This window comes from Anastrepha ludens, chromosome 6 (assembly GCF_028408465.1).
Source record: "Anastrepha ludens isolate Willacy chromosome 6, idAnaLude1.1, whole genome shotgun sequence".
Lineage (NCBI taxonomy): Eukaryota > Metazoa > Arthropoda > Insecta > Diptera > Tephritidae > Anastrepha > Anastrepha ludens.
In genome coordinates this window covers 120198431-120217158 of record NC_071502.1, presented here as the reverse complement: position 1 = coordinate 120217158, position 18728 = coordinate 120198431, and the positions used below count along the sequence as shown (strand labels likewise).

General features: G+C 40.1%; 1 pseudogene; it reads right to left on the bottom strand.

Moving 5' to 3' along the window:
* Nucleotides 1-262: 262 nt before the first annotated feature.
* Nucleotides 263-16079, bottom strand: LOC128867269 (uncharacterized; annotated as a pseudogene).
* Between the last annotated feature and the right edge of the window lie 2649 nt (nucleotides 16080-18728).

Sequence of the window (18728 nt, the reverse complement as noted above, 5' to 3'; positions counted from 1 at the left end):
TATTTTGTGTTTGAGTTGAACACGAAATTGTTTCAACCCTATTGAAAACCCCGATATAAATATGATTACAATATATTTTTGCAAATAAACCTTTAAAATTTGTTTATAGAATAAATAGTTTTATTGCTAAATTAATTAAAAGGCTTTCTTAGGCAGCAAGGGAATGCTGCCAAAAACTTACCACGGCCAAAAAGCAAAGGAAAAAGTTATCGATTTTTCGGTTTGAATATTATTCCACTTACAGTATTTAATATCTTACTATTCACTCACCACTAAAACTACTCAGTTGAAGCGCATGCTCACGACCCGTATCTGTGGAAATTCCGCCGGTGCTAAGATCTTGCCTCGAACCACCACAAACATCATTTACCGAGCCACGACTTGATTTTTCCGAATGTTCGAGTACATTGTGAATTGAATCATGGAAAGGCGTCATGCTACCCGAACCCTGTGGACATGGGCGGAAAGACGAGATTTGCGAGGCAACATCATCCAACGCCGAATCGCGTTCGTAATTACTTTGCAGCTGAGCGCATTCAATATTCGCCGCTACAGCCACTTGCCCCACTTGTTGTCGCGGCGTCAAATAGTGATCATGAGCTGCGGGCAGAACGTCCGAATCAAGGTCATCTCTTTGTTGAAGACGGATGCTGATGAAGGGGATGCTGATGAAGAGCCGTCGCTCCCTCTATGTCCAAACTGCCAGAAATACTATCAGTGCCAACGGTGGAGGCATAGTTGTAGCCATTAGGGACTATTTCGACATTTGGTCCATCAACTCCCGTCGGATGTGCATTTGTGCTGCATGGGTGTGATTCGCTAGACCCTTCATGTCGAGTGCGTGTGGCCGCAGGCGATGGGGGCGATAAAGGATGCACTTTTTCTGGAGCATTTTGAATGAGGAGAATTCTGAATCAGATTTAAAATAAAATTAATAAAATAAAATTTGTCAATTTGTCTTGATAATTTACAATAGTATGAACCTTTTCCTGGCCTTCCAACGATGACATGAATGTAGGTAAGCTTTGCATTGAATATATATGAATACAACGCCTGAGGCCTACCGTTACAACTTCCAATTTCGTCCAGAAAGGCCAATCTATAAAAAAATAATAATATCTTGAAATAACAAAAACAAAGTAAATACAAATACTACTAATTAAAAAAATAAAACTAATTCCTCACCAATCACTCCACGTTTCACATCATCGGCGGCACGTTCGATCAACACACAAAGTGACCAAATAACGCATAAAGCCGCCGCACAATGGAACAATACCGAACAACAGAGGTGTCTTCGTTCAATTCCAGAAAAATCAAGGCTACGCCACTGCAATGAAATTTAGTTTTTACTTATGAACGCATCTATGAATGTTTGTGCATATACAATTTTCGTTGGAGTTCAAAACATAATTCATAATTATTCATAGAATGTAAATATAACTATTTAAAGTGAACTGCTCGATACAGTTATGTACAAGCATTCATATATGTACATTTATATGTTAGAGATCAGGTGTAACTACTACATACTTTTCTCTTTTTTCAGTACTTGTAATTCTGAATCAAACTTTAAAAAAGAACTACAGGGTGTGTTCCAAAGTAGACAAGACTTTCTAAAAGTAGCTATTTATATTTCTATTGTTTTTCTCATAGCAAATATTGATGGTCTATTTGATATGAGAAAAACAAAGTTAAAGTTAAGGTTATTATATTAAATGAACAAGTTCCCAGAGAACATTGAAATATACGAATGAAGCGTACGAATGAAAAAAATAGTTTTTATAAATCATTATAGAATTTACATAAAAAATTATTTTACAAAAATTTTATTTTTGCTGCTGCAATCCTTTGTGAAATCTCTTAATATTCCTCTTTCTTAATTTTGCTCAAAAATTTTCATTATTGCTTTTGTTGGCTTTATCTTCGAGAAAGCTTTTTCGCCAAATTTAATTGTAGTTTACTTAAATTTTTGTTGCTGTTTAGTTGTTGTCCAATTCATGCCACAACCGCTTTTAGCTCTCTGCACTTCTAGCAATTACTTGCACAAATATTTATTTTTGATTTTTCGGACAATGTTTAGACAATTTTAAGACATACGCCTCTCTATTCAATTCTACAATTGCCAAATGGTATTGAATTTTTATTAAAACTATAATTTACATATTTCCTTTCTATTTTATTCACACTGAAATGAAAAACATCTACATCGTCTTGCATCCATCAAACACTTTCTTTTTTCTTTCTAAAATGGAAATTTCTAAGAAATTGCCAAAATTTATTGTATTGCATTATTCTCTTCAGCATTTTAGTTGAAACGCACAAATAAAATGAAATGGAATTTCAATTTAAACAACACAAATATGTTAAAAATACAACTAAATATAAACACACTTGCGCACACACATATACATACACACACATACACAACTGTATTTCTACAAAATGAAAACAATGGAATTTGTGAAATTTATGCCTAGAAGTAGGCAAATATTGGCACTGAATACTTTAAGCTACAGATGGCTTTTCTAGGTTGGTTTTTCAACTGTAAATTGCTAAAGTTCATTTTCATAGACTAGTACATACGAGGTGGGTTCAAAAAGTATCACGAATTTTGTGTTTTTTCAAAAATTATTTATTTATTCATAAATATCTATTTTGTCCCCTTCAAAGTAATCCTCATGAGATATTATGCACTTGTGCCAACGTTTTTTCCAATCTTCGAAGCACTTCAAAAAATATTTTTTTTTGTCTTGTTCAGCTCCTCCTTCGATGCCGTCTTTATCTCATCAATCGTAGCGTAGCGTCGTCCTTTCAAGGGCCTCTTCAGTTTCGCGAACAAGAAAAAGTCACAGGGGGCCAGAGCTGGGGAATACGGTGGTTGTGGCATCATTAGCGTGTAGTTTTGGCCAAAAAGTCCCGCACAAGCAATGATGTGTGAGCAGGGGCGTTATCGTGTTGCAAGAGCCAATTTTGTTATTCCACAAAACCGGACGTTTCTGGCGGATTGCTTCACGCAAGTTGCGCATAACTTGCAGGTAATATTCCTCATTGACCGTTTTACCCTGTGGCAAAAACTCATGGTGCACAACACCCCTGCAATGGAAGAAAATGGTAAGCAAAACTTTTACATTCGACCGAACTTGGCGCGCTTTTTTCGGTCTTGGTTCGTGCGGCAGCTTCCATTGAGATGATTGAGCTTTGGTATCCACGTCATAACTATAAACCCACGACTCATCACCAGTTATGACAGTCTGGAGCAAATTTGGGTCGTCGGTCGTCGCGGACAGACTCCAACATCTCATTAGCAATGTTCATGCGATGCTGCTTTTGGTCGAAATTGAGCAATTTTGGTACGAATTTTGCGGCGACTCGTCTCATGCCCAAATCATTGAAAAAATCGAATGGCACGAGCCCATCGATATGTGTAGGTCCTCAGCAACTTCTCTAATACCATTTTCTTCACTTCATCAATTTTTTTGTCTGTTGTTGGGCGTCCGGCACGCTTTTCGTCGTTCACATCTTCTCGACCTTCTGAGAACATTTTGTACCACCGATAAACGTTGCTTATGTCTAAAGTAGCTTCCCCGAATGACACAGTCAACATTCGGAATGCGTCCGCGCAGTTAATTTCGTTTTTCACACAAAATTTGATACAGGTTCTTTGATACATCTTTTTGAATAGGTAAAAATCGAAGACGAGCCAAAACACGTGAAAGCAAAACAGCTGTGAACAAAATGGCCGAATTCGTCGGCATGAGTGAGAGACATGAGTACCAACATATTGTCACCAAAAAATCGAAATTCGAATATACTTTTTGAACACACCTCGTGTGTATGCACTCGGAGTATTTTGCAAAATTAGCATTTTTGCACTTGCAACAGTTCACACGTGCTGCCAATGCTAGTAAACTAAAGAAAATTTATTGTTACTACTTTTTGTTTTTCATTTTATTTACCTAAATTTATTGTGCGAAATGTTGTGCAAATTGTTTCTTTGAGTAATGCTTCGAATTTAGATTTGTTGTTTTCATTTTAAATTAGGATAGAGAAAATAGGCATATTGATAAAAAAAATGTTGTGGTTTTGAAGAAGAGAATTTTTCTTAAATTTAAATTTAAAAAATTTAAAAACTCAATTCTAAATTTTTCTTATATCCATTATCAAAATCGACTTATTTAAGTACAGAACAAAACCCGTTACAATCTGTTTCGATAAGTAGAAGTGGCTTAAAAATCGGCAACCCTCATGTAAGCGGAAACTCGTTTTCAAATACGCGATTCGATATAGAAAATCAAAGATCCTTATATACCAAATGTTTGATTGGCGCGCGAGTTACGTCACTCAACCATTCTACTCCAAAAGAAAATACAATTGAAGTGGACTGGTCATCGTAACTCGATACCCAACCAAATAAGTGCCATTGCACTAACGCATTTCGCAAGCGACACAATTAGCTTGTAAAGAAATGAGTGCAACGACACTTATGCAAATGATTTATGAAATTTAGAATAAGCAATACTCGTATTTCGTTGATTCACCAAATATTGTATTGTAGGTGAATCAACTATTAGCAATAGGTATAATAAGAAAATATTATAAATACTAGCTGTAAGCATATCAAAATTTGTAATTGAAAAATACCATTTAATCAATAAAGACGCGTTTCGACGCCAGTTGATTTTTTTAAGCCACGACTTTCGCTTTGGCTTATTTCGCGCGATTGATGAAATTTAATATTTTTGAAGTGACTTACTGCTCACTTAGCTCGACGTACAGTCTGTGTCAGAAAAAACGAACCGCGATTCCTCATGAAGTATAAAAGATATATAATTTAAATTTAGTTTATATGAAAGTATCTACAAAACTACGAGTCGCAACTACTCAATAAGCCATGTAGTCTCCATCGTTGTCGAGTATAGCCTGGTATCTTCTCGGCAAGCTTTGAATCAGCTTTTCTGCGAAGATCTTCGACAAAGAGGACCAGATTTTGCGAACTTGACGCACGAGTTGCTTTAAATCATAGATTGGCTTTCCGGCAAGATGTGTTTTCATAATTTCCCACACATTTTCAATGGGATTGGCGTCTGGGAACTGGAAAGGCCAGTACATTACTGTGGCGCCATTTTCGTGCTTTGTTGCTTCTCAATGTGTTTTTCTGAGAGCAGTGGTTTTGATGATGTGGGACAATAGGATATGTTCGCCTCCTTCAGTCGTCGTTCGATGGTGTTGATACTCATATCTATTCCCTTTGTAGCAAGAATTTTGGGTGCTTGGCGTAGTCGTAAAGAAGGGTCCCCCTTAAAAATTTGGTGGATCACTTTATTCTGCTTTTTGTCGTTACACGCTTTAAGCCGCGCTCGGAAGGAAAAGTCATTTTTGTACACTTTATAGCGCTGATTCCACATCACAACAAACTTTTTTGATTTTTTAATTACTTTCGCAGTAAGATAATTTCGGCCCTTTCGAATGCGTGCATCAAATACCGGCTCGAAACGCTTCGCGACCTTCTCACTCATTTTTGTTTGGTTGCGTTTACGGGAAAGTTTCGAACGACACTAACCTGAGTTAGCACTGGAGTCGTAGCCCTTGAGTGGGACTATTACGCAGCAAAAAGCAGAACGAAAGCAGGTTGAATGTCCCTTTCTTCTCTTTAATCTTGCAGCTTTTGGAATATCACTGCGAGTGATACATATCCTCCTGGGGTGATCGTCAATACTCAGTAGAGAGGTGATAGGCCTCGCAACGTTGAACCTGAGTAGCGCTAACAGACTGGTTGTTCTCTTAAGGTCATATTCATTTCACATTAGTTTGAGTAGTTGCACGCATCTTTTCAATGCAGGGGATGGAGGCTGGTTCCATGTGTAGTGTAGTCCACGCAAGTGTGGAAAGTCCCTGATCGTCATTCCCTTGGGAGTGGCCAGTACAATTCTTCTCCTTACGGTCCATGCCGCTCATAACTCCCGAGTTTCACCCAATCATCCTCTGGGTAGCTTCCGGACATCCGTTCGAGAGCGAGCTAAGTTAGTAAAAGAAGGTCACATGGCATTTATAAAAATAACGAATTACAGGGGCCTAAGTTGAAGTCTTGTGAAACCCCGAACGCCCCTACGAAAGCACAGGAGATATGTTGCCATGGTAGATGGAAAGTATTTGGTGGACCATTCGAAAAAGTAATATCACGAAGGCTTGAGAGGTGGCTCTACTAGAAAAAGGTTTGCTCGCAGCGGAGGACAAGATAAACAAGGAAATCAAAATGAACGAAGCTGCATAGTGTCTAGAGAAATCTAGTTGAGGATAAAAAAGGAAAACTACCACACGGAAAATAATAAATATGTAGCTTTGCATGGGAGATTGTTGCCCCCGCCTCTAGACGCAGTATGAGGAAATACCAGATGGCCATTGAAATTGCTAAAAGTTCTTTTTTTCCCCCTGATTTCACTTGGAAAATAAAGGGTTTTTTAATAAGAGGTGTTCTTTTGATATTCAAAGAAAAATGCTATTTTTTAATATAAATGATCGGATGTTTATTTCATTATAAAGAGGAAGGCTTCCCATTATTAGTGGGAAATAACATCAGGCAAATGACCTCCCCGACCGCGCTTACAGGACAATCTCCTTTTCATGAAAGTTTCCATAAACGAATTGCAAAATGGCTCCCTTAATGTGCTCGATAGCCTTACGAATTCCATCTTTGAGGTCTTGAATCGACCTTGGGCTGTTGGCGTAGACCTTCTCTTTCACGTGGCCCCAAAGAAAAAGGTCACAAGGTGTTAAAGCACAAGATCTCGGTGGCCAACTGTGATCACCTCTTCGAGAGATAACACGGTCCGGAAACTTTTCCCGTAAAAGATCAATGGTTTCGTTGCTTGTGTGGCACGTATCGCCGACTTGTTGAAAATAAACGTTTTCCAGATCAATACCATCTAATCATCATTAATCATCTCTCGATAACGCCCATTCACCTGTAACACCTGTTATTGGAAAACCTTTTATTAAAGGCAACACAAAAAGGCAACCATCCAGTTCAAATAGTTTGAGTACCTTAAAACTAATTTTAGGAAGGCTCGTCTGAAGCTAGCACGAGTGTACCATTTATTCAAAAGTGAGAATATGAACCAAATATTGCTGAGAAAAGAAGTAGGGTAGAATAAAAATTCATCTCTCAACCCGAAAGCTTTTTTTGATGCTGTAACTTCAAAGTAATGTGTGTTCTTTAATTTTTAGTAGAAATTTTTGATCAAAATGGATCCCATTATGAGACCTGCTTTGTTTTACTAATTATTTTAAAATAGTCAAATTATGCGACTATAAACAATTTTCTTCAACAGCTGTAGGCCCCCTTTGCCAGTGCTGCAAGTCGTATTGTTTTTGTAGAATATTTAATTAATTGTACAAATACAAAAAATTTTCTTCAAAGAACCAATCTGCATATAACTTTATGACTAAAATATACAGTAAAAAAAAATCTCAGTCCTCCAACCACAAAAATACGGAATGTCCACTAACCTCAAAACACATTAAATATAAAATTTAGTACGAGCAAAGAAATAGCGAACGAACAAAATCGACAGAAACAGTCAAAAGTCGTAAAATAAAGAAAAGTCATAAGAAAGTAGCAACGCGGCAAAATGATTTACAGCAGCCCAGCTTAGGCCACAATAACAATAGTAGAAATAATGGCGCAAATATGTTTTCTTGTATGATTATTTTTAATTTTTTTGTTAAAAATTCCAATGTATTTTGTTGTATGAAAATATCCACATCCTTATGTGTAAAACAGCTAACCTCAAGTACAATGCAACGCCATATAAATATTTTAGTGCACCCACCATTCCCCTTCTATATTAGTTAGAGTTGTAAAATAGCGCAATATTAGAGTAGGGGAAAGAAATAATTTCAACGGAGCGCAAAATACGAGAGTGTGGGGAATAAATTATTTCCACGGCGCTCAGCGTCAACGCTGTTGGCTAACAGGTAAGGCGTCTAACCGCAAACGACAGTAAAAGTCATAGTCATAGCAGCCGCTGGCTACTCATACATACTCGTATATGCACATATACATACATATGTGACCTATAACCGCAGTGCACGGCGCTGCCATAATTCCACAGCTACTTTTGTGTACATTTTGGTCATTTGCGAAACTAGTCACATACTTACATACATACATAAGTACATATACAATGAGAGTGGGCGAGCAAAAGAGCGGAGAAACATGAGTAAACCAATTGTCAAATTCTATTTATTGCCAAACATAAATCTTGTACTTTTCATATTTGTGTCGTAATTTGGTCGAGTAGGTGGCCATAAAGGGCAAGGCATAACAATATATACATACCTACATATATGCTTCACCTTAGTGTCACATATGTAGGCGTGTAGTTTTGTTGAATTCAATGAAATGCAGTGAACTGGAGCGCATGACGGTGACGTCAGCTGCGCCGTTAGACTCCTGACGTTGGTCATTCGCATTAAAATATGTTACACATACTATTGCAAGCGCAGGATTACTCTATCAATACATTAACAACACCTCACTGATAGACGATACGTGTATTCTTAGCATTTTCGACACATATTTCGAACATTAGTACGTTTGTACAGCTATTTTGGGAGTCTGTATTTGATAGGTAGGAAAGATGAACAAATTTAATGTGCATTGTTGCAGATATAATACTTATATATAGACTGCGTTAAATTATTATGTATTAAAGTTAAATAATTATGTATTTAATTTTAATATCATTTTATGAAAATATAGTTCTTTCTTTTACAAAAATCATACAAATCCTATTTTTAACTTTTGCAAATTTAAAAATATCAAAAAAAAATTTCATCAACATTTACATATTTTTTTATTACAATTTAAAAACCAATTGCGGGTATGCAGAGTTGTAGCTCATTAAGTTTTGATATAATAAAGTGCAAGTTTCAAGTCGCTCAAAAATTGCGTTAGTTGTTGACACTTTTTTTTACTCCATATCAAACCAAATTCGTTATATGAGTCGTTTTCCTTGAAAGTGGTGCAAGTCCATTTTCACAAAAATTAGTTAATGAAAATGAAGTTACAAATATAATTACTTTGAAATTGTTGTAAGTCTACTTTCCTCGAAGACATACAAATATTTAGTTCAAAATTGCACCACGTAATTTCTTCAGTGCATTTTTATATGATTTTGTAGTAAAATGAACTGCATTAAAATACTAAAATTAAATAAGAAAATGATAAATGATCAAACCTTGTCAATAAGTCCCTGTGCTGTAGTTGTTCAACGTAGTGTAAGCACTATGTGTGTCTAAGTATGCATCTCTCCTATACTCGTATGGGTGTTTAGTGCACAGGACATGCACACCTGCAGCTCTGCTGTTGGCTCTCCTGCTGCACAGTACATTTTGTAGATAATGAGCCGGATATACTATAGGAATATATGGGAACACACACACATGTAAAAGTTCGGATTTCGCCCTCTGGCTGGCCATGTGCCCACACATAGACACATATGTACGCTTCTAAACAGCCCATAGAGCCCATAGTAAAATAACCAACAGGCATGAATTTATATCCATTGAAGTGTGCAAAAATACACCTACTATACCTTGGACTTTTCCACAGATTTTACAATTTTACTTACCAATATCATACTCACACGCACACACATACATATGTATGTGCATATAACGAAAAAACACGGTGGCATGCGGTCGTCTGTCTTCATGTAAAATATTGGATTTTTCGGTTTTGCTTAACAGTGCGGAATGTGCGAAATGTGTTGGTTTACCAATGTCCCCCTACGGGCGGGTGGGCGTGAGTAGTGACGGGGAAACTAATAGAGCAGCAGAGATTGCTGTGCTCTGATTTTTGTGCAATGCAGTTTTGTGCAGCAAGTGTAGGTCAAGTTAATAACTTTGGTGTGGCTAATGATGCAACATGCACCGCATGCAAGCGTAGGCCAGTGTGGATTACAATTTTATGACATGAACTGAAAATGGAGCACAGGCTGCAACCGCAAGTGTTGCAAACGGCCATATGTATGTATAGCATAGCTGTGTGGGCGCATGAAACGATAAGTTTTTAGGAAGTTTATTTATAAATAATTTGATAGTCTTGGTAATCAATTATTTCATAAATTTTACTGGCTAATAGAGGGTTAATAGTGCGAGAAGTGGTATGGAAAATGTGGGAGTTGCATTGGAGAGAGTGTATTCTTGAGCTTTGAAGCCGTAGACATACACAAATTTCGGTGGCAGACCATGGGCGTTCCAACAGAACTCGACACCGTCTCACAAAGCTCGAGTGAACCAAAAATAGCTAAAACATAACATTTCGAACTTCATAACGTTCACACAATGGTTCTCAAAATCACCAGCCGCGAATTCGACGGATTATTCTCTTTGGGTTATATTGGAGGGCAAGGTCCGAAGTAAAAGATTCACCAGTCTCGAGGCGCTGAAAAAAGCCGTTGTCCGTGAATGGGCTAAAATACCTGCAAGCCACATTCGGGCAGGTTCCGATTCGTTTCTGGACCGTCTCAAGGCGATAGCCAAGGCAAAAGATGATCATTTCGAGCAAAAGTGAATTGATTCTTAATTTTGTATTATTTTCACACATTTTTCCTTTGAATTGAATAAAAGCAATTTTTCAAACTAAAATTATGGCCTTTTTAATGGGTTACACTTCGAGTTCGGACCCTGTATAAAGTTCTTCTATTGAAAGATGAATAAGAATTACAGAAGACTACAACATTTGTGCCTGAAATCAAGTCTCAGACAAAAAGGACATACTCATTGTTGTTTTTGTAGCGGCATAGGATATTCTACATTTATATAATATGTGGGGATTGCTGAAGAAATGACAGACCTTAGTCGAACATACCTAGACAACTGCAGTTACGAACAGATGAGCGATGAAGCACGTAAAGGTAAAATAAAGAATTCCATCATTCAAAATCATTTTTTGTTTCTATTAAGTAAAAAATTTATTCAAAAACTAAATTGGATGATTAATTTTGCGCCACCTTGTGTATATATAAAAAAGTAGTAGAGAATTTTTCAAAAAAAAATAAAAAAATAAAAAAAATCGGATGATTAATTTTGCGCCACCTTGTATATACATATATAAAAAAGTAGTTGGTTGGTTGGTTAGAGTGGTGATTCATCCAGAATCCAACTAGCGCTTCCGCACTATTTTGTTGCCACATCCTCGTTACCAAATTGTTTAACAGTTATTTGCAGCAGGACTATATCCAGTCTGTGCGGTTTAGGAACCTTATTAGGTTGTTGACGTCTACGCCAGACAGTTGCTCGAGACTCTCAAACAGCGGTTTGCCCAGAGTTAACATTCTGTCCTTCCATAGGGCAGGGCATTCACAGAGGAAATGGAAGATTGTTTCTTTTTCCTCCGGTTGTTTACAACTATGACAGTATGTATTGTGAGGGATACCCATTTTGGCGGCTTGTTCTCCGATAGACCAGAAGCCAGTTGTGACTGCCGTAAGTCTGCAGGTGTCCCGTCGTTTCATGTTTATTAATGTCAACGATTGCTTGAGGTTGTAGGTGGGCCATAACGTTCTGCTGATTTTGCATTTCGTCTGGTCTCTCCATCTACAATCTGCAATTCGAAGGTATTTTAGGGAAATTGCATTCTTGACCGCACCTAGTGGAGTGAATACTGGTACTGCAAGAGCGCTATTCATGGCAGATCCCCCTCTTGCCAGTTCATCACCTTTTTCGTTACCTTCTATGTTCCGGTGTCCCGGGACCCAAATCAAGGTTACTCTATGGTTTTCACTCAAGTTGGTGAGGCTATTCCTACTTTGCTCCACCACTTTAGAGGTTGTTATAGTCGCGTCCAGCGCCTGGATTGCGGCTTGGCTATCCGAAAGAATAGCGATATTGCCCTTAAAAGAAAAATCTGCTATTAGTAACCTACAGGCTTCCCCAATTGCTAGTACTTCCGCTTGGAAGACGATGCTGGTATTAGGGAGACGCAAAGATTTTTCAATTCCAAGTCTATGAGAATATATACCAGCTCCAACACCACAATCCATTTTACTGCCATCTGTATAGACTGTGGTATCGAAGTTGTTTAGAGAGAATCCCTTATTCCATTCTTTTTTAGATGGAAAGAGTGTGGCAAAATTCCTATTGAACGTTACCATCGGGACGATGTAGTCAGTCCTCACCGAGGTTAACTGAGTTTGTCGCAATAATAGACTAGCGTGACCATAAGTTTTTTCTTTCCAGCGACCCGCTTCATTTAACCTAAATGCACTCATGGTTGCCGTCTTCTTTATATGTAGGTCTATTGGAATAACGTGTGTCAGAGCATTGAGAGCCTCTCTTGGACATGATCTGATTGCACCGACCGTTATTGCACATGCTGATCTTTGTATTCTGCCGAGTAATTTGGTATTGTACTCTTTCCCTAGAGCTTTCCACCAAACTACCGAACCATACGATAGAATGGGTCGTATAACCGCCTTATACAGCCATAATGTATGCCTCGGTTGAAGACCCCATCTTCTTCCAAGCATACGTTTGCAGGCATATAAAGCAATTTCTGCTTTCCTTACCCGTTCTTCGACGTTTAACTTCCAGCTAAGTTTGGAGTCCAGAATTACTCCTAAGTACTTTGCACTGGTTGATAGTGACAGAGTTTGTCCGTTGATATTTGGTAGGGTGAAAGTTGGTACCTTGTATCTGGTGGTAAAAAGCATAAGTTCTGTTTTACGCGGGTTTAAGCTTAGCCCACATCCTGTGGCCCAAGAGTTAAGCTCGCCTAACGCCCTTTGGATGATCCCACTGATCGTATTTGGGCACAGTCCTGACACCATTAACACCACATCATCAGCGTACGCCACCACTTTTACCCCACCTCCGTCAAGTTTCGTTAAGATTTTGCTGATCACACATAGCCAAAGAAGTGGAGATAACACTCCCCCTTGTGGAGTGCCCCCGTGGACCTTCTTGATTATGTTGATATTACCCATATTAGCTTTGATGATCCTCGTTTCTAGCATGGAGATGACCCAGTTACTAATGCAACTGTCCACCTCCAGGTCTATCAACGCCCGTTGGATGGCATCTGTGCTAACATTGTTAAAGGCGCCTTCGATATCCAAGAATGCCGCCATGGTATAATGTTTGCTCTCTAGAGATCCCTCTATTGTTCCGATAACCTCGTGAAGCGCCGTCTCCGTAGATTTGCCTTTAAGGTATGCGTGTTGTGCAGTTGATATACCAGAGCTCTCCAAAGAGCTTCTGAGGTGCGTATCCAAAAGCCTTTCAAAAGTTTTTAACAGGAAAGATGAGAGACTGATTGGCCTGAAGTCTTTCGCTGATTCATGTCCTCTTCTACCTACTTTTGGTATGAAGACGACCTTGACTAGTTTCCAGCTGTCTGGAATATGGCCTAAGTTTAAACACGCTTTAAAAATTTCCTCTAGCCATGGTAGGATACAGTCCAAGGTTTCCTGTAACATCTTTGGAATGATCCCATCTGGCCCCGGAGATTTAAAGGGTGAGAAAGATTTGATTGCCCATGCAACTTTTTCTTTGGTAATGATTTCATTTGCAAGATGTTGTGGATTATATTGGCTCCGCCTAATGTTTCCCTTCTCACTTTCGTAAGCGCTGCATCCCGGAAAATGCGTGTTTAGCAGAAGCTCTAGCGATTCTTCTGCTGTAGCAGTCCAAGTTCCATCAGGTTTCTTGACCCAAGAAGCCATAGAGTGGGCTTTGGAAAGAACCCGGCTAAGCCTAGCAGAATCCCTAGTGGATTCGATTGACGAACAAAATTCCCTCCAGCTCTCTTTTTTGGCGGCCCTGATTGCCTTCTTGTACTGTCTCCGACTTTCTCTGTACAATTCCCAATTTCCCGTCGAGTAGCTGAGGTTAAACGTTGATCTAGATTTTTCCCTTAGTTTTAAGAGCTCACTGCTCCATCAAGGAGGGTGAGTTTTTTTGCTAAATTTTATGGGGCAGGACGTTTTGTAGGCCCTACTAAATGCCTTTTCCAGTGTTATGACCCTACTCTCGAGGCTTTCCGTGAGAGTGATTTGAGGGATAGGAGTCCCTCCTATCCTCTTGTTTACTACATTTTTGAACCTCTTCCAGTTGGATCTACCTTAAGATCCAAATCGTAGAGGATCCAACTATGATCAGAAAAGGACCTTTTATTGGATACCCTCCAGTTATCTACCCTTACTAAGCTATTTTCAGACAGTAGAGTAACATCAATCACTTCCTCCCATCCTCTGAAGTACTCCGTACTAGGAAAGGTGAAAGTGGGAGTGTTACCCCTGTTACATACCGATAAGTTAGTATTAATAATAAAATTATATAAAGACTCACCTCGGTCGTTTGTCTCGGAACTTCCCCATAACGCATGCCTCGCGTTGGCATCGCATCCGAGCAGCAGGTTCTTGTTTCTGGCTTCACACACCAGCCGACGAGCCTCCTCGGGTGGTGCTGGCCGATCATGTGCCGATATGATGCCGACACCGTCAGCGGCTTCTACCTCCACAGCCGTCACATTCTGTGAACAATATGATGGGATTAAAAATATGTTCAAATGTTTCTTAACTACAATACACGATCTGGGGTTACCTTCAGTCCGTTTGTAGAAAAGGTTGTGGTTGTTCCCAGTGAACCCCTTCACCTCGGTGCTCCGCACCCAGGGCTCCTGGATTAAAGCGTTGTCGACATCCTTCTCCGCCAGGAGAACGGTTAGGTTGTCCGTTGCAGTCCGCGAGTGCTGCAGGTTTATTTGGACAACCTTGAGACCCATGCTGCTGGTCGCTTTACAATTTGACGGCGTCGCTGAGCTGCACTCCCGGGTGCTGCTCATTAGCGCCATCGTTTTTGGTAGACGCGGCGTCGTCAAGTTGCATGCCTGTGAGCAACTCGTTGGCGCCGTCAACCTCGTCCTGTTCATCCTCCGGATTTGCAGATCGGAATATCTTCAGTTGCGTTTTCCTGACGCCGAACCGAAGTTTATTGTCCACTTTTCCCAGTGGCTCGATACTCTCCTCCGATATTTGGAGAAGGAAGGACACACTGTTCTTTTGCGGAGCCTCCGCTTTGATGATGCTCCAGTCATTCATCGGAACAGTGCGGTTGTGTGCCTGCAAGTATGGAATAAGTTGCTTAGCTTCGAATTCCATGTTCGGGATCCAGATGCGAGCCCTCGGCCGTCGAGGGATTTCGCTGGCCGGGATTAGTTTGAGCCTCAAACCTTCCCAGTCGCTCTGGATCTTGCCCACAACTGTTTGCAGGAAGTTAAGGGAGAGTTGATCATCGCACTTGATCACCCTGTATCCGCGGACCACCTCCATTGAATCGAATCCTGGCACATGACCCTCCGGGTTTGCCATGACATGATCGACGACAATGCGGGACAGCCGTGCCTCGATTTCGGACCACTTATCCGATGCAGGTTTACCGCGGTTTGTTATTTCATCAACCAACGCTATTTGCAGGTGATCCCGTGCCACCTCATTAAATGAGCGTTTGGTTGGTTTTGATATTGAAGCAGAGTGAACCGACACTTTGTGCTTCTTCGTTGGTTTGTCGCTTTCGTCCTGCGAACGATTGCGTTTTACGGCTTCTGCCTTCTGGGTGGCCTGGAACGCCCTGTACTCATCGACCACCTTTTGGCACCTTGCCTTATCGGCCGCGTCCTTTGGATGAGTTTTACCTTCAGCCTCATTTTTATTTATTCTTCCGAGAATAGTCAGAGACCTCTGGTAAAGCTTATACCTGGACGGGCCTTTTTTAACGTTTTGGCGCTTTTGCCCCTTGGCATCAGCGGATGTGGATGGTTGATTAGATGTTGATGGCGTGCTGTGGCCCACAGCTTTGCCATCAACCGTCTCTTGGCTGGAGGCCAAGAGTTCGTCCTCTGAGGAAGTTCCCAACTTCCTCAGTTCGTTGGTGTCGGTCCGAGTTGTCCATTTGTCCATCTGTTGTGTCAATGGGTGCGTCCGTTTATCCGTTCGTTTTGGGTCTGTGTCTGTCCGTTTGTCCGTCTTCTTTATAGCCTTATCCGAATTTTTTTGTTTTTGTTGTTCGTTCATTCTGTTTCGTACGGTCACCTGCCCTTCCAGAAGGCTGCACATGTCGCCATGTGCGGTGACCAATGAGGATTTAGGGGAAATAAACAGTCCGCCGTGGCAGCGCCCCATACCAAGGTAAGGCCACCGTTACAACCTGAGGCGGCCTGGTGTCAGGAGGGCTCCGTTAAAAGACAGCCTAGTTTTATCCCCCGGCTGCCAAACCCACCCAGTAGGCACGGGTCGCGTTACACCTTGGGTTGAGGGAGTTTTTTAACGAAGTTTACGTCTTCGACCTGTGTGGTTCGCGGGAGACCTACTCTCCTACCTTCCATATCTGGAGGCGTTCCCCTATCCACCACCTGGGGACGCGCCCTATAGGGATAACAGGTTCCCCCAAGGGGGGGGGGAAAAAAAAAAAAAGTAGTAAACCAATTAAAAAAATTAATAATAATAATAAAAATCGGATGATTAATTTTGCGCCACCGTGTACATATAACGGGTGATTTTTTAGCTATTATCTTTTTAAATAGTTGGTTTAAGCAGCTGACGCACGTTTCGTGTTTTGTTTCACTATCAAACATCTTCAGTTTGGTCTATAATTTAACCAAACAAACAACGCTTGCAAATCATTGAATTTTATTATAAAAAAATGCGTGTTCTGTTAAGAAAGTTTATCGTGCGTTTCTTCATTTTATGGTCAGTTTAATCGACCCACTGAAGCGGCTATTCGAGCTATTGTGACTAAATTTAGAACCAAATTTACATTATTGGACATCAAACCATCAACACGCTTACGTAGAGTGCGAACTGAAGAAAATATCGCAGCTGTATCGGCCAGTGTTAATGATGACCATCAATTATCGATTCGTCCCCGTTCGCAGCAATTGGGCCTCTGTTACTCAACAACGTGGAACATTTTGCGAAAGGTGTTAAGCCTTTCAAAATACACCTGGTGCAAGAATTGAAGCCGAACGACCTACCGCAACGCAGAGTTTTTGGTGAATGGGCTCTTGGAAAGTTGGCCGAAGATCCACTTTTTATCGAAAAATTGTGTTCAGCGACGAAGCTCATTTTTGGATCAATGGATACGTAAATAAACAGAATTGTCGATTTTGGAGTGAAGATCAGCCAGAAGAATTGAAAGAGCTACCAATGTATCCAGAAAAGGTCACAGTTTGGTGCGGTTTATGGGCTGGAGGTATCATTGGACCGTACTTCTTCAAAGATGCTGCGAATGGAACGTAACTATGAATGGTGAGCGTTGCCGTGAAATGATATCCAACTTTTTTTTGCCTAAAATGCAAGAGCTTGACTTGCATGACATGTGGTTTCAGTAAGACGGTGCCACATGCAACACAGCACGCGTAACAATGGACTTGTTGAGAGGTGAGTTCGGTGAACATTTTATTTCTCGTTCGGGACCTGTCAATTGGCCACCCAGATCGTACGATATAACGCCTTTAGATTATTTTTTGTGGGGCTAAGTTAAAGCTCATGTCTATTCAGACAAGCCTGCTTCAATTAACGCATTGGAAGGCAACATTAAAGCATTTATATGTGAGATACCGGCCGAAACATTGGAAAGAGTATGCCAAAATTGGACTAAGCGGATGGGCCATTTGAAGCGCAGTCGCGGTCAACATTTGCATGAAATAATTTTCAAACATTAAATTTTATGGACTCTACTATCGATTTAAATAAAAATTTCATGCATTTTTCTGAATTTTACACCATCCAATAAAATTACCTCCAATAAATCCGACTGCCGAAGTATTTGCTCCTGAAAGTATGCAATGCCGTCAATTTGAAAATAATGAAAGTTTAATCTGAAAAGTGTTGATAATGAATGTCCACCTTCATGTCATGCACACAGCTTTCACTGCGTAATCCTGCCAAATTATTACACACTTAAAAGATTGAGTAAAATTTGCTTTCATAGCAGAAAAATTTCGCTCAGAGATATTGCGTGATTTACGGACGTAAGTCGTTGACGTAGTCAAGTCATTGCAACCACAACCTTCAGAGAATCGCTCAAACCGTTTAACTACTCACCGCGCCACATTTATAATAAAAGGATGTGTCCTTGTGCACACACATACATACATACATATACGCATAAGTACAATATATACGAAGGACACAACTGATAGTGAGTCTCCGTCGACATTCTAGAACTTAACTATTTACTCGTCCTCTTCTTTTGGCTGTATTCTCCTTTCATTTCAACGCATTTCCTTTCATTCGTTTGTCTCAGTCGCTACGTTTGGCACGCAGGTCATCTTGACATTATTTGCCATTTGGCCAAACTAATTAAAAGTTGCCGCATGACTGGTGGAAAGAAAATGTCGATGCAGCAAAGGAATTGCACGGAACAATTTAAAGTAACGGTGCGGCAAATGAAAGGAGTAAGTACAATTAAAATTACGCCAACGCTAAGTGATTATAAGGTAAATGTAAAGAGGCATTCAAAGAGCAGCGCAGGGTGAGCACAAATTACCAGATTCAGGTAAACTACACAAGCGTGCACACATACATAAATACATGCAGGCATACATACATGAATAAACCAATACCAACGAGGCGAATGTTAGCTTCCAAGATGGTATTTGCATATTTGCGTATTTACCCTGTGCATCGGTGTTTGCCACAAACAACTGAGGAGAGTCGGCA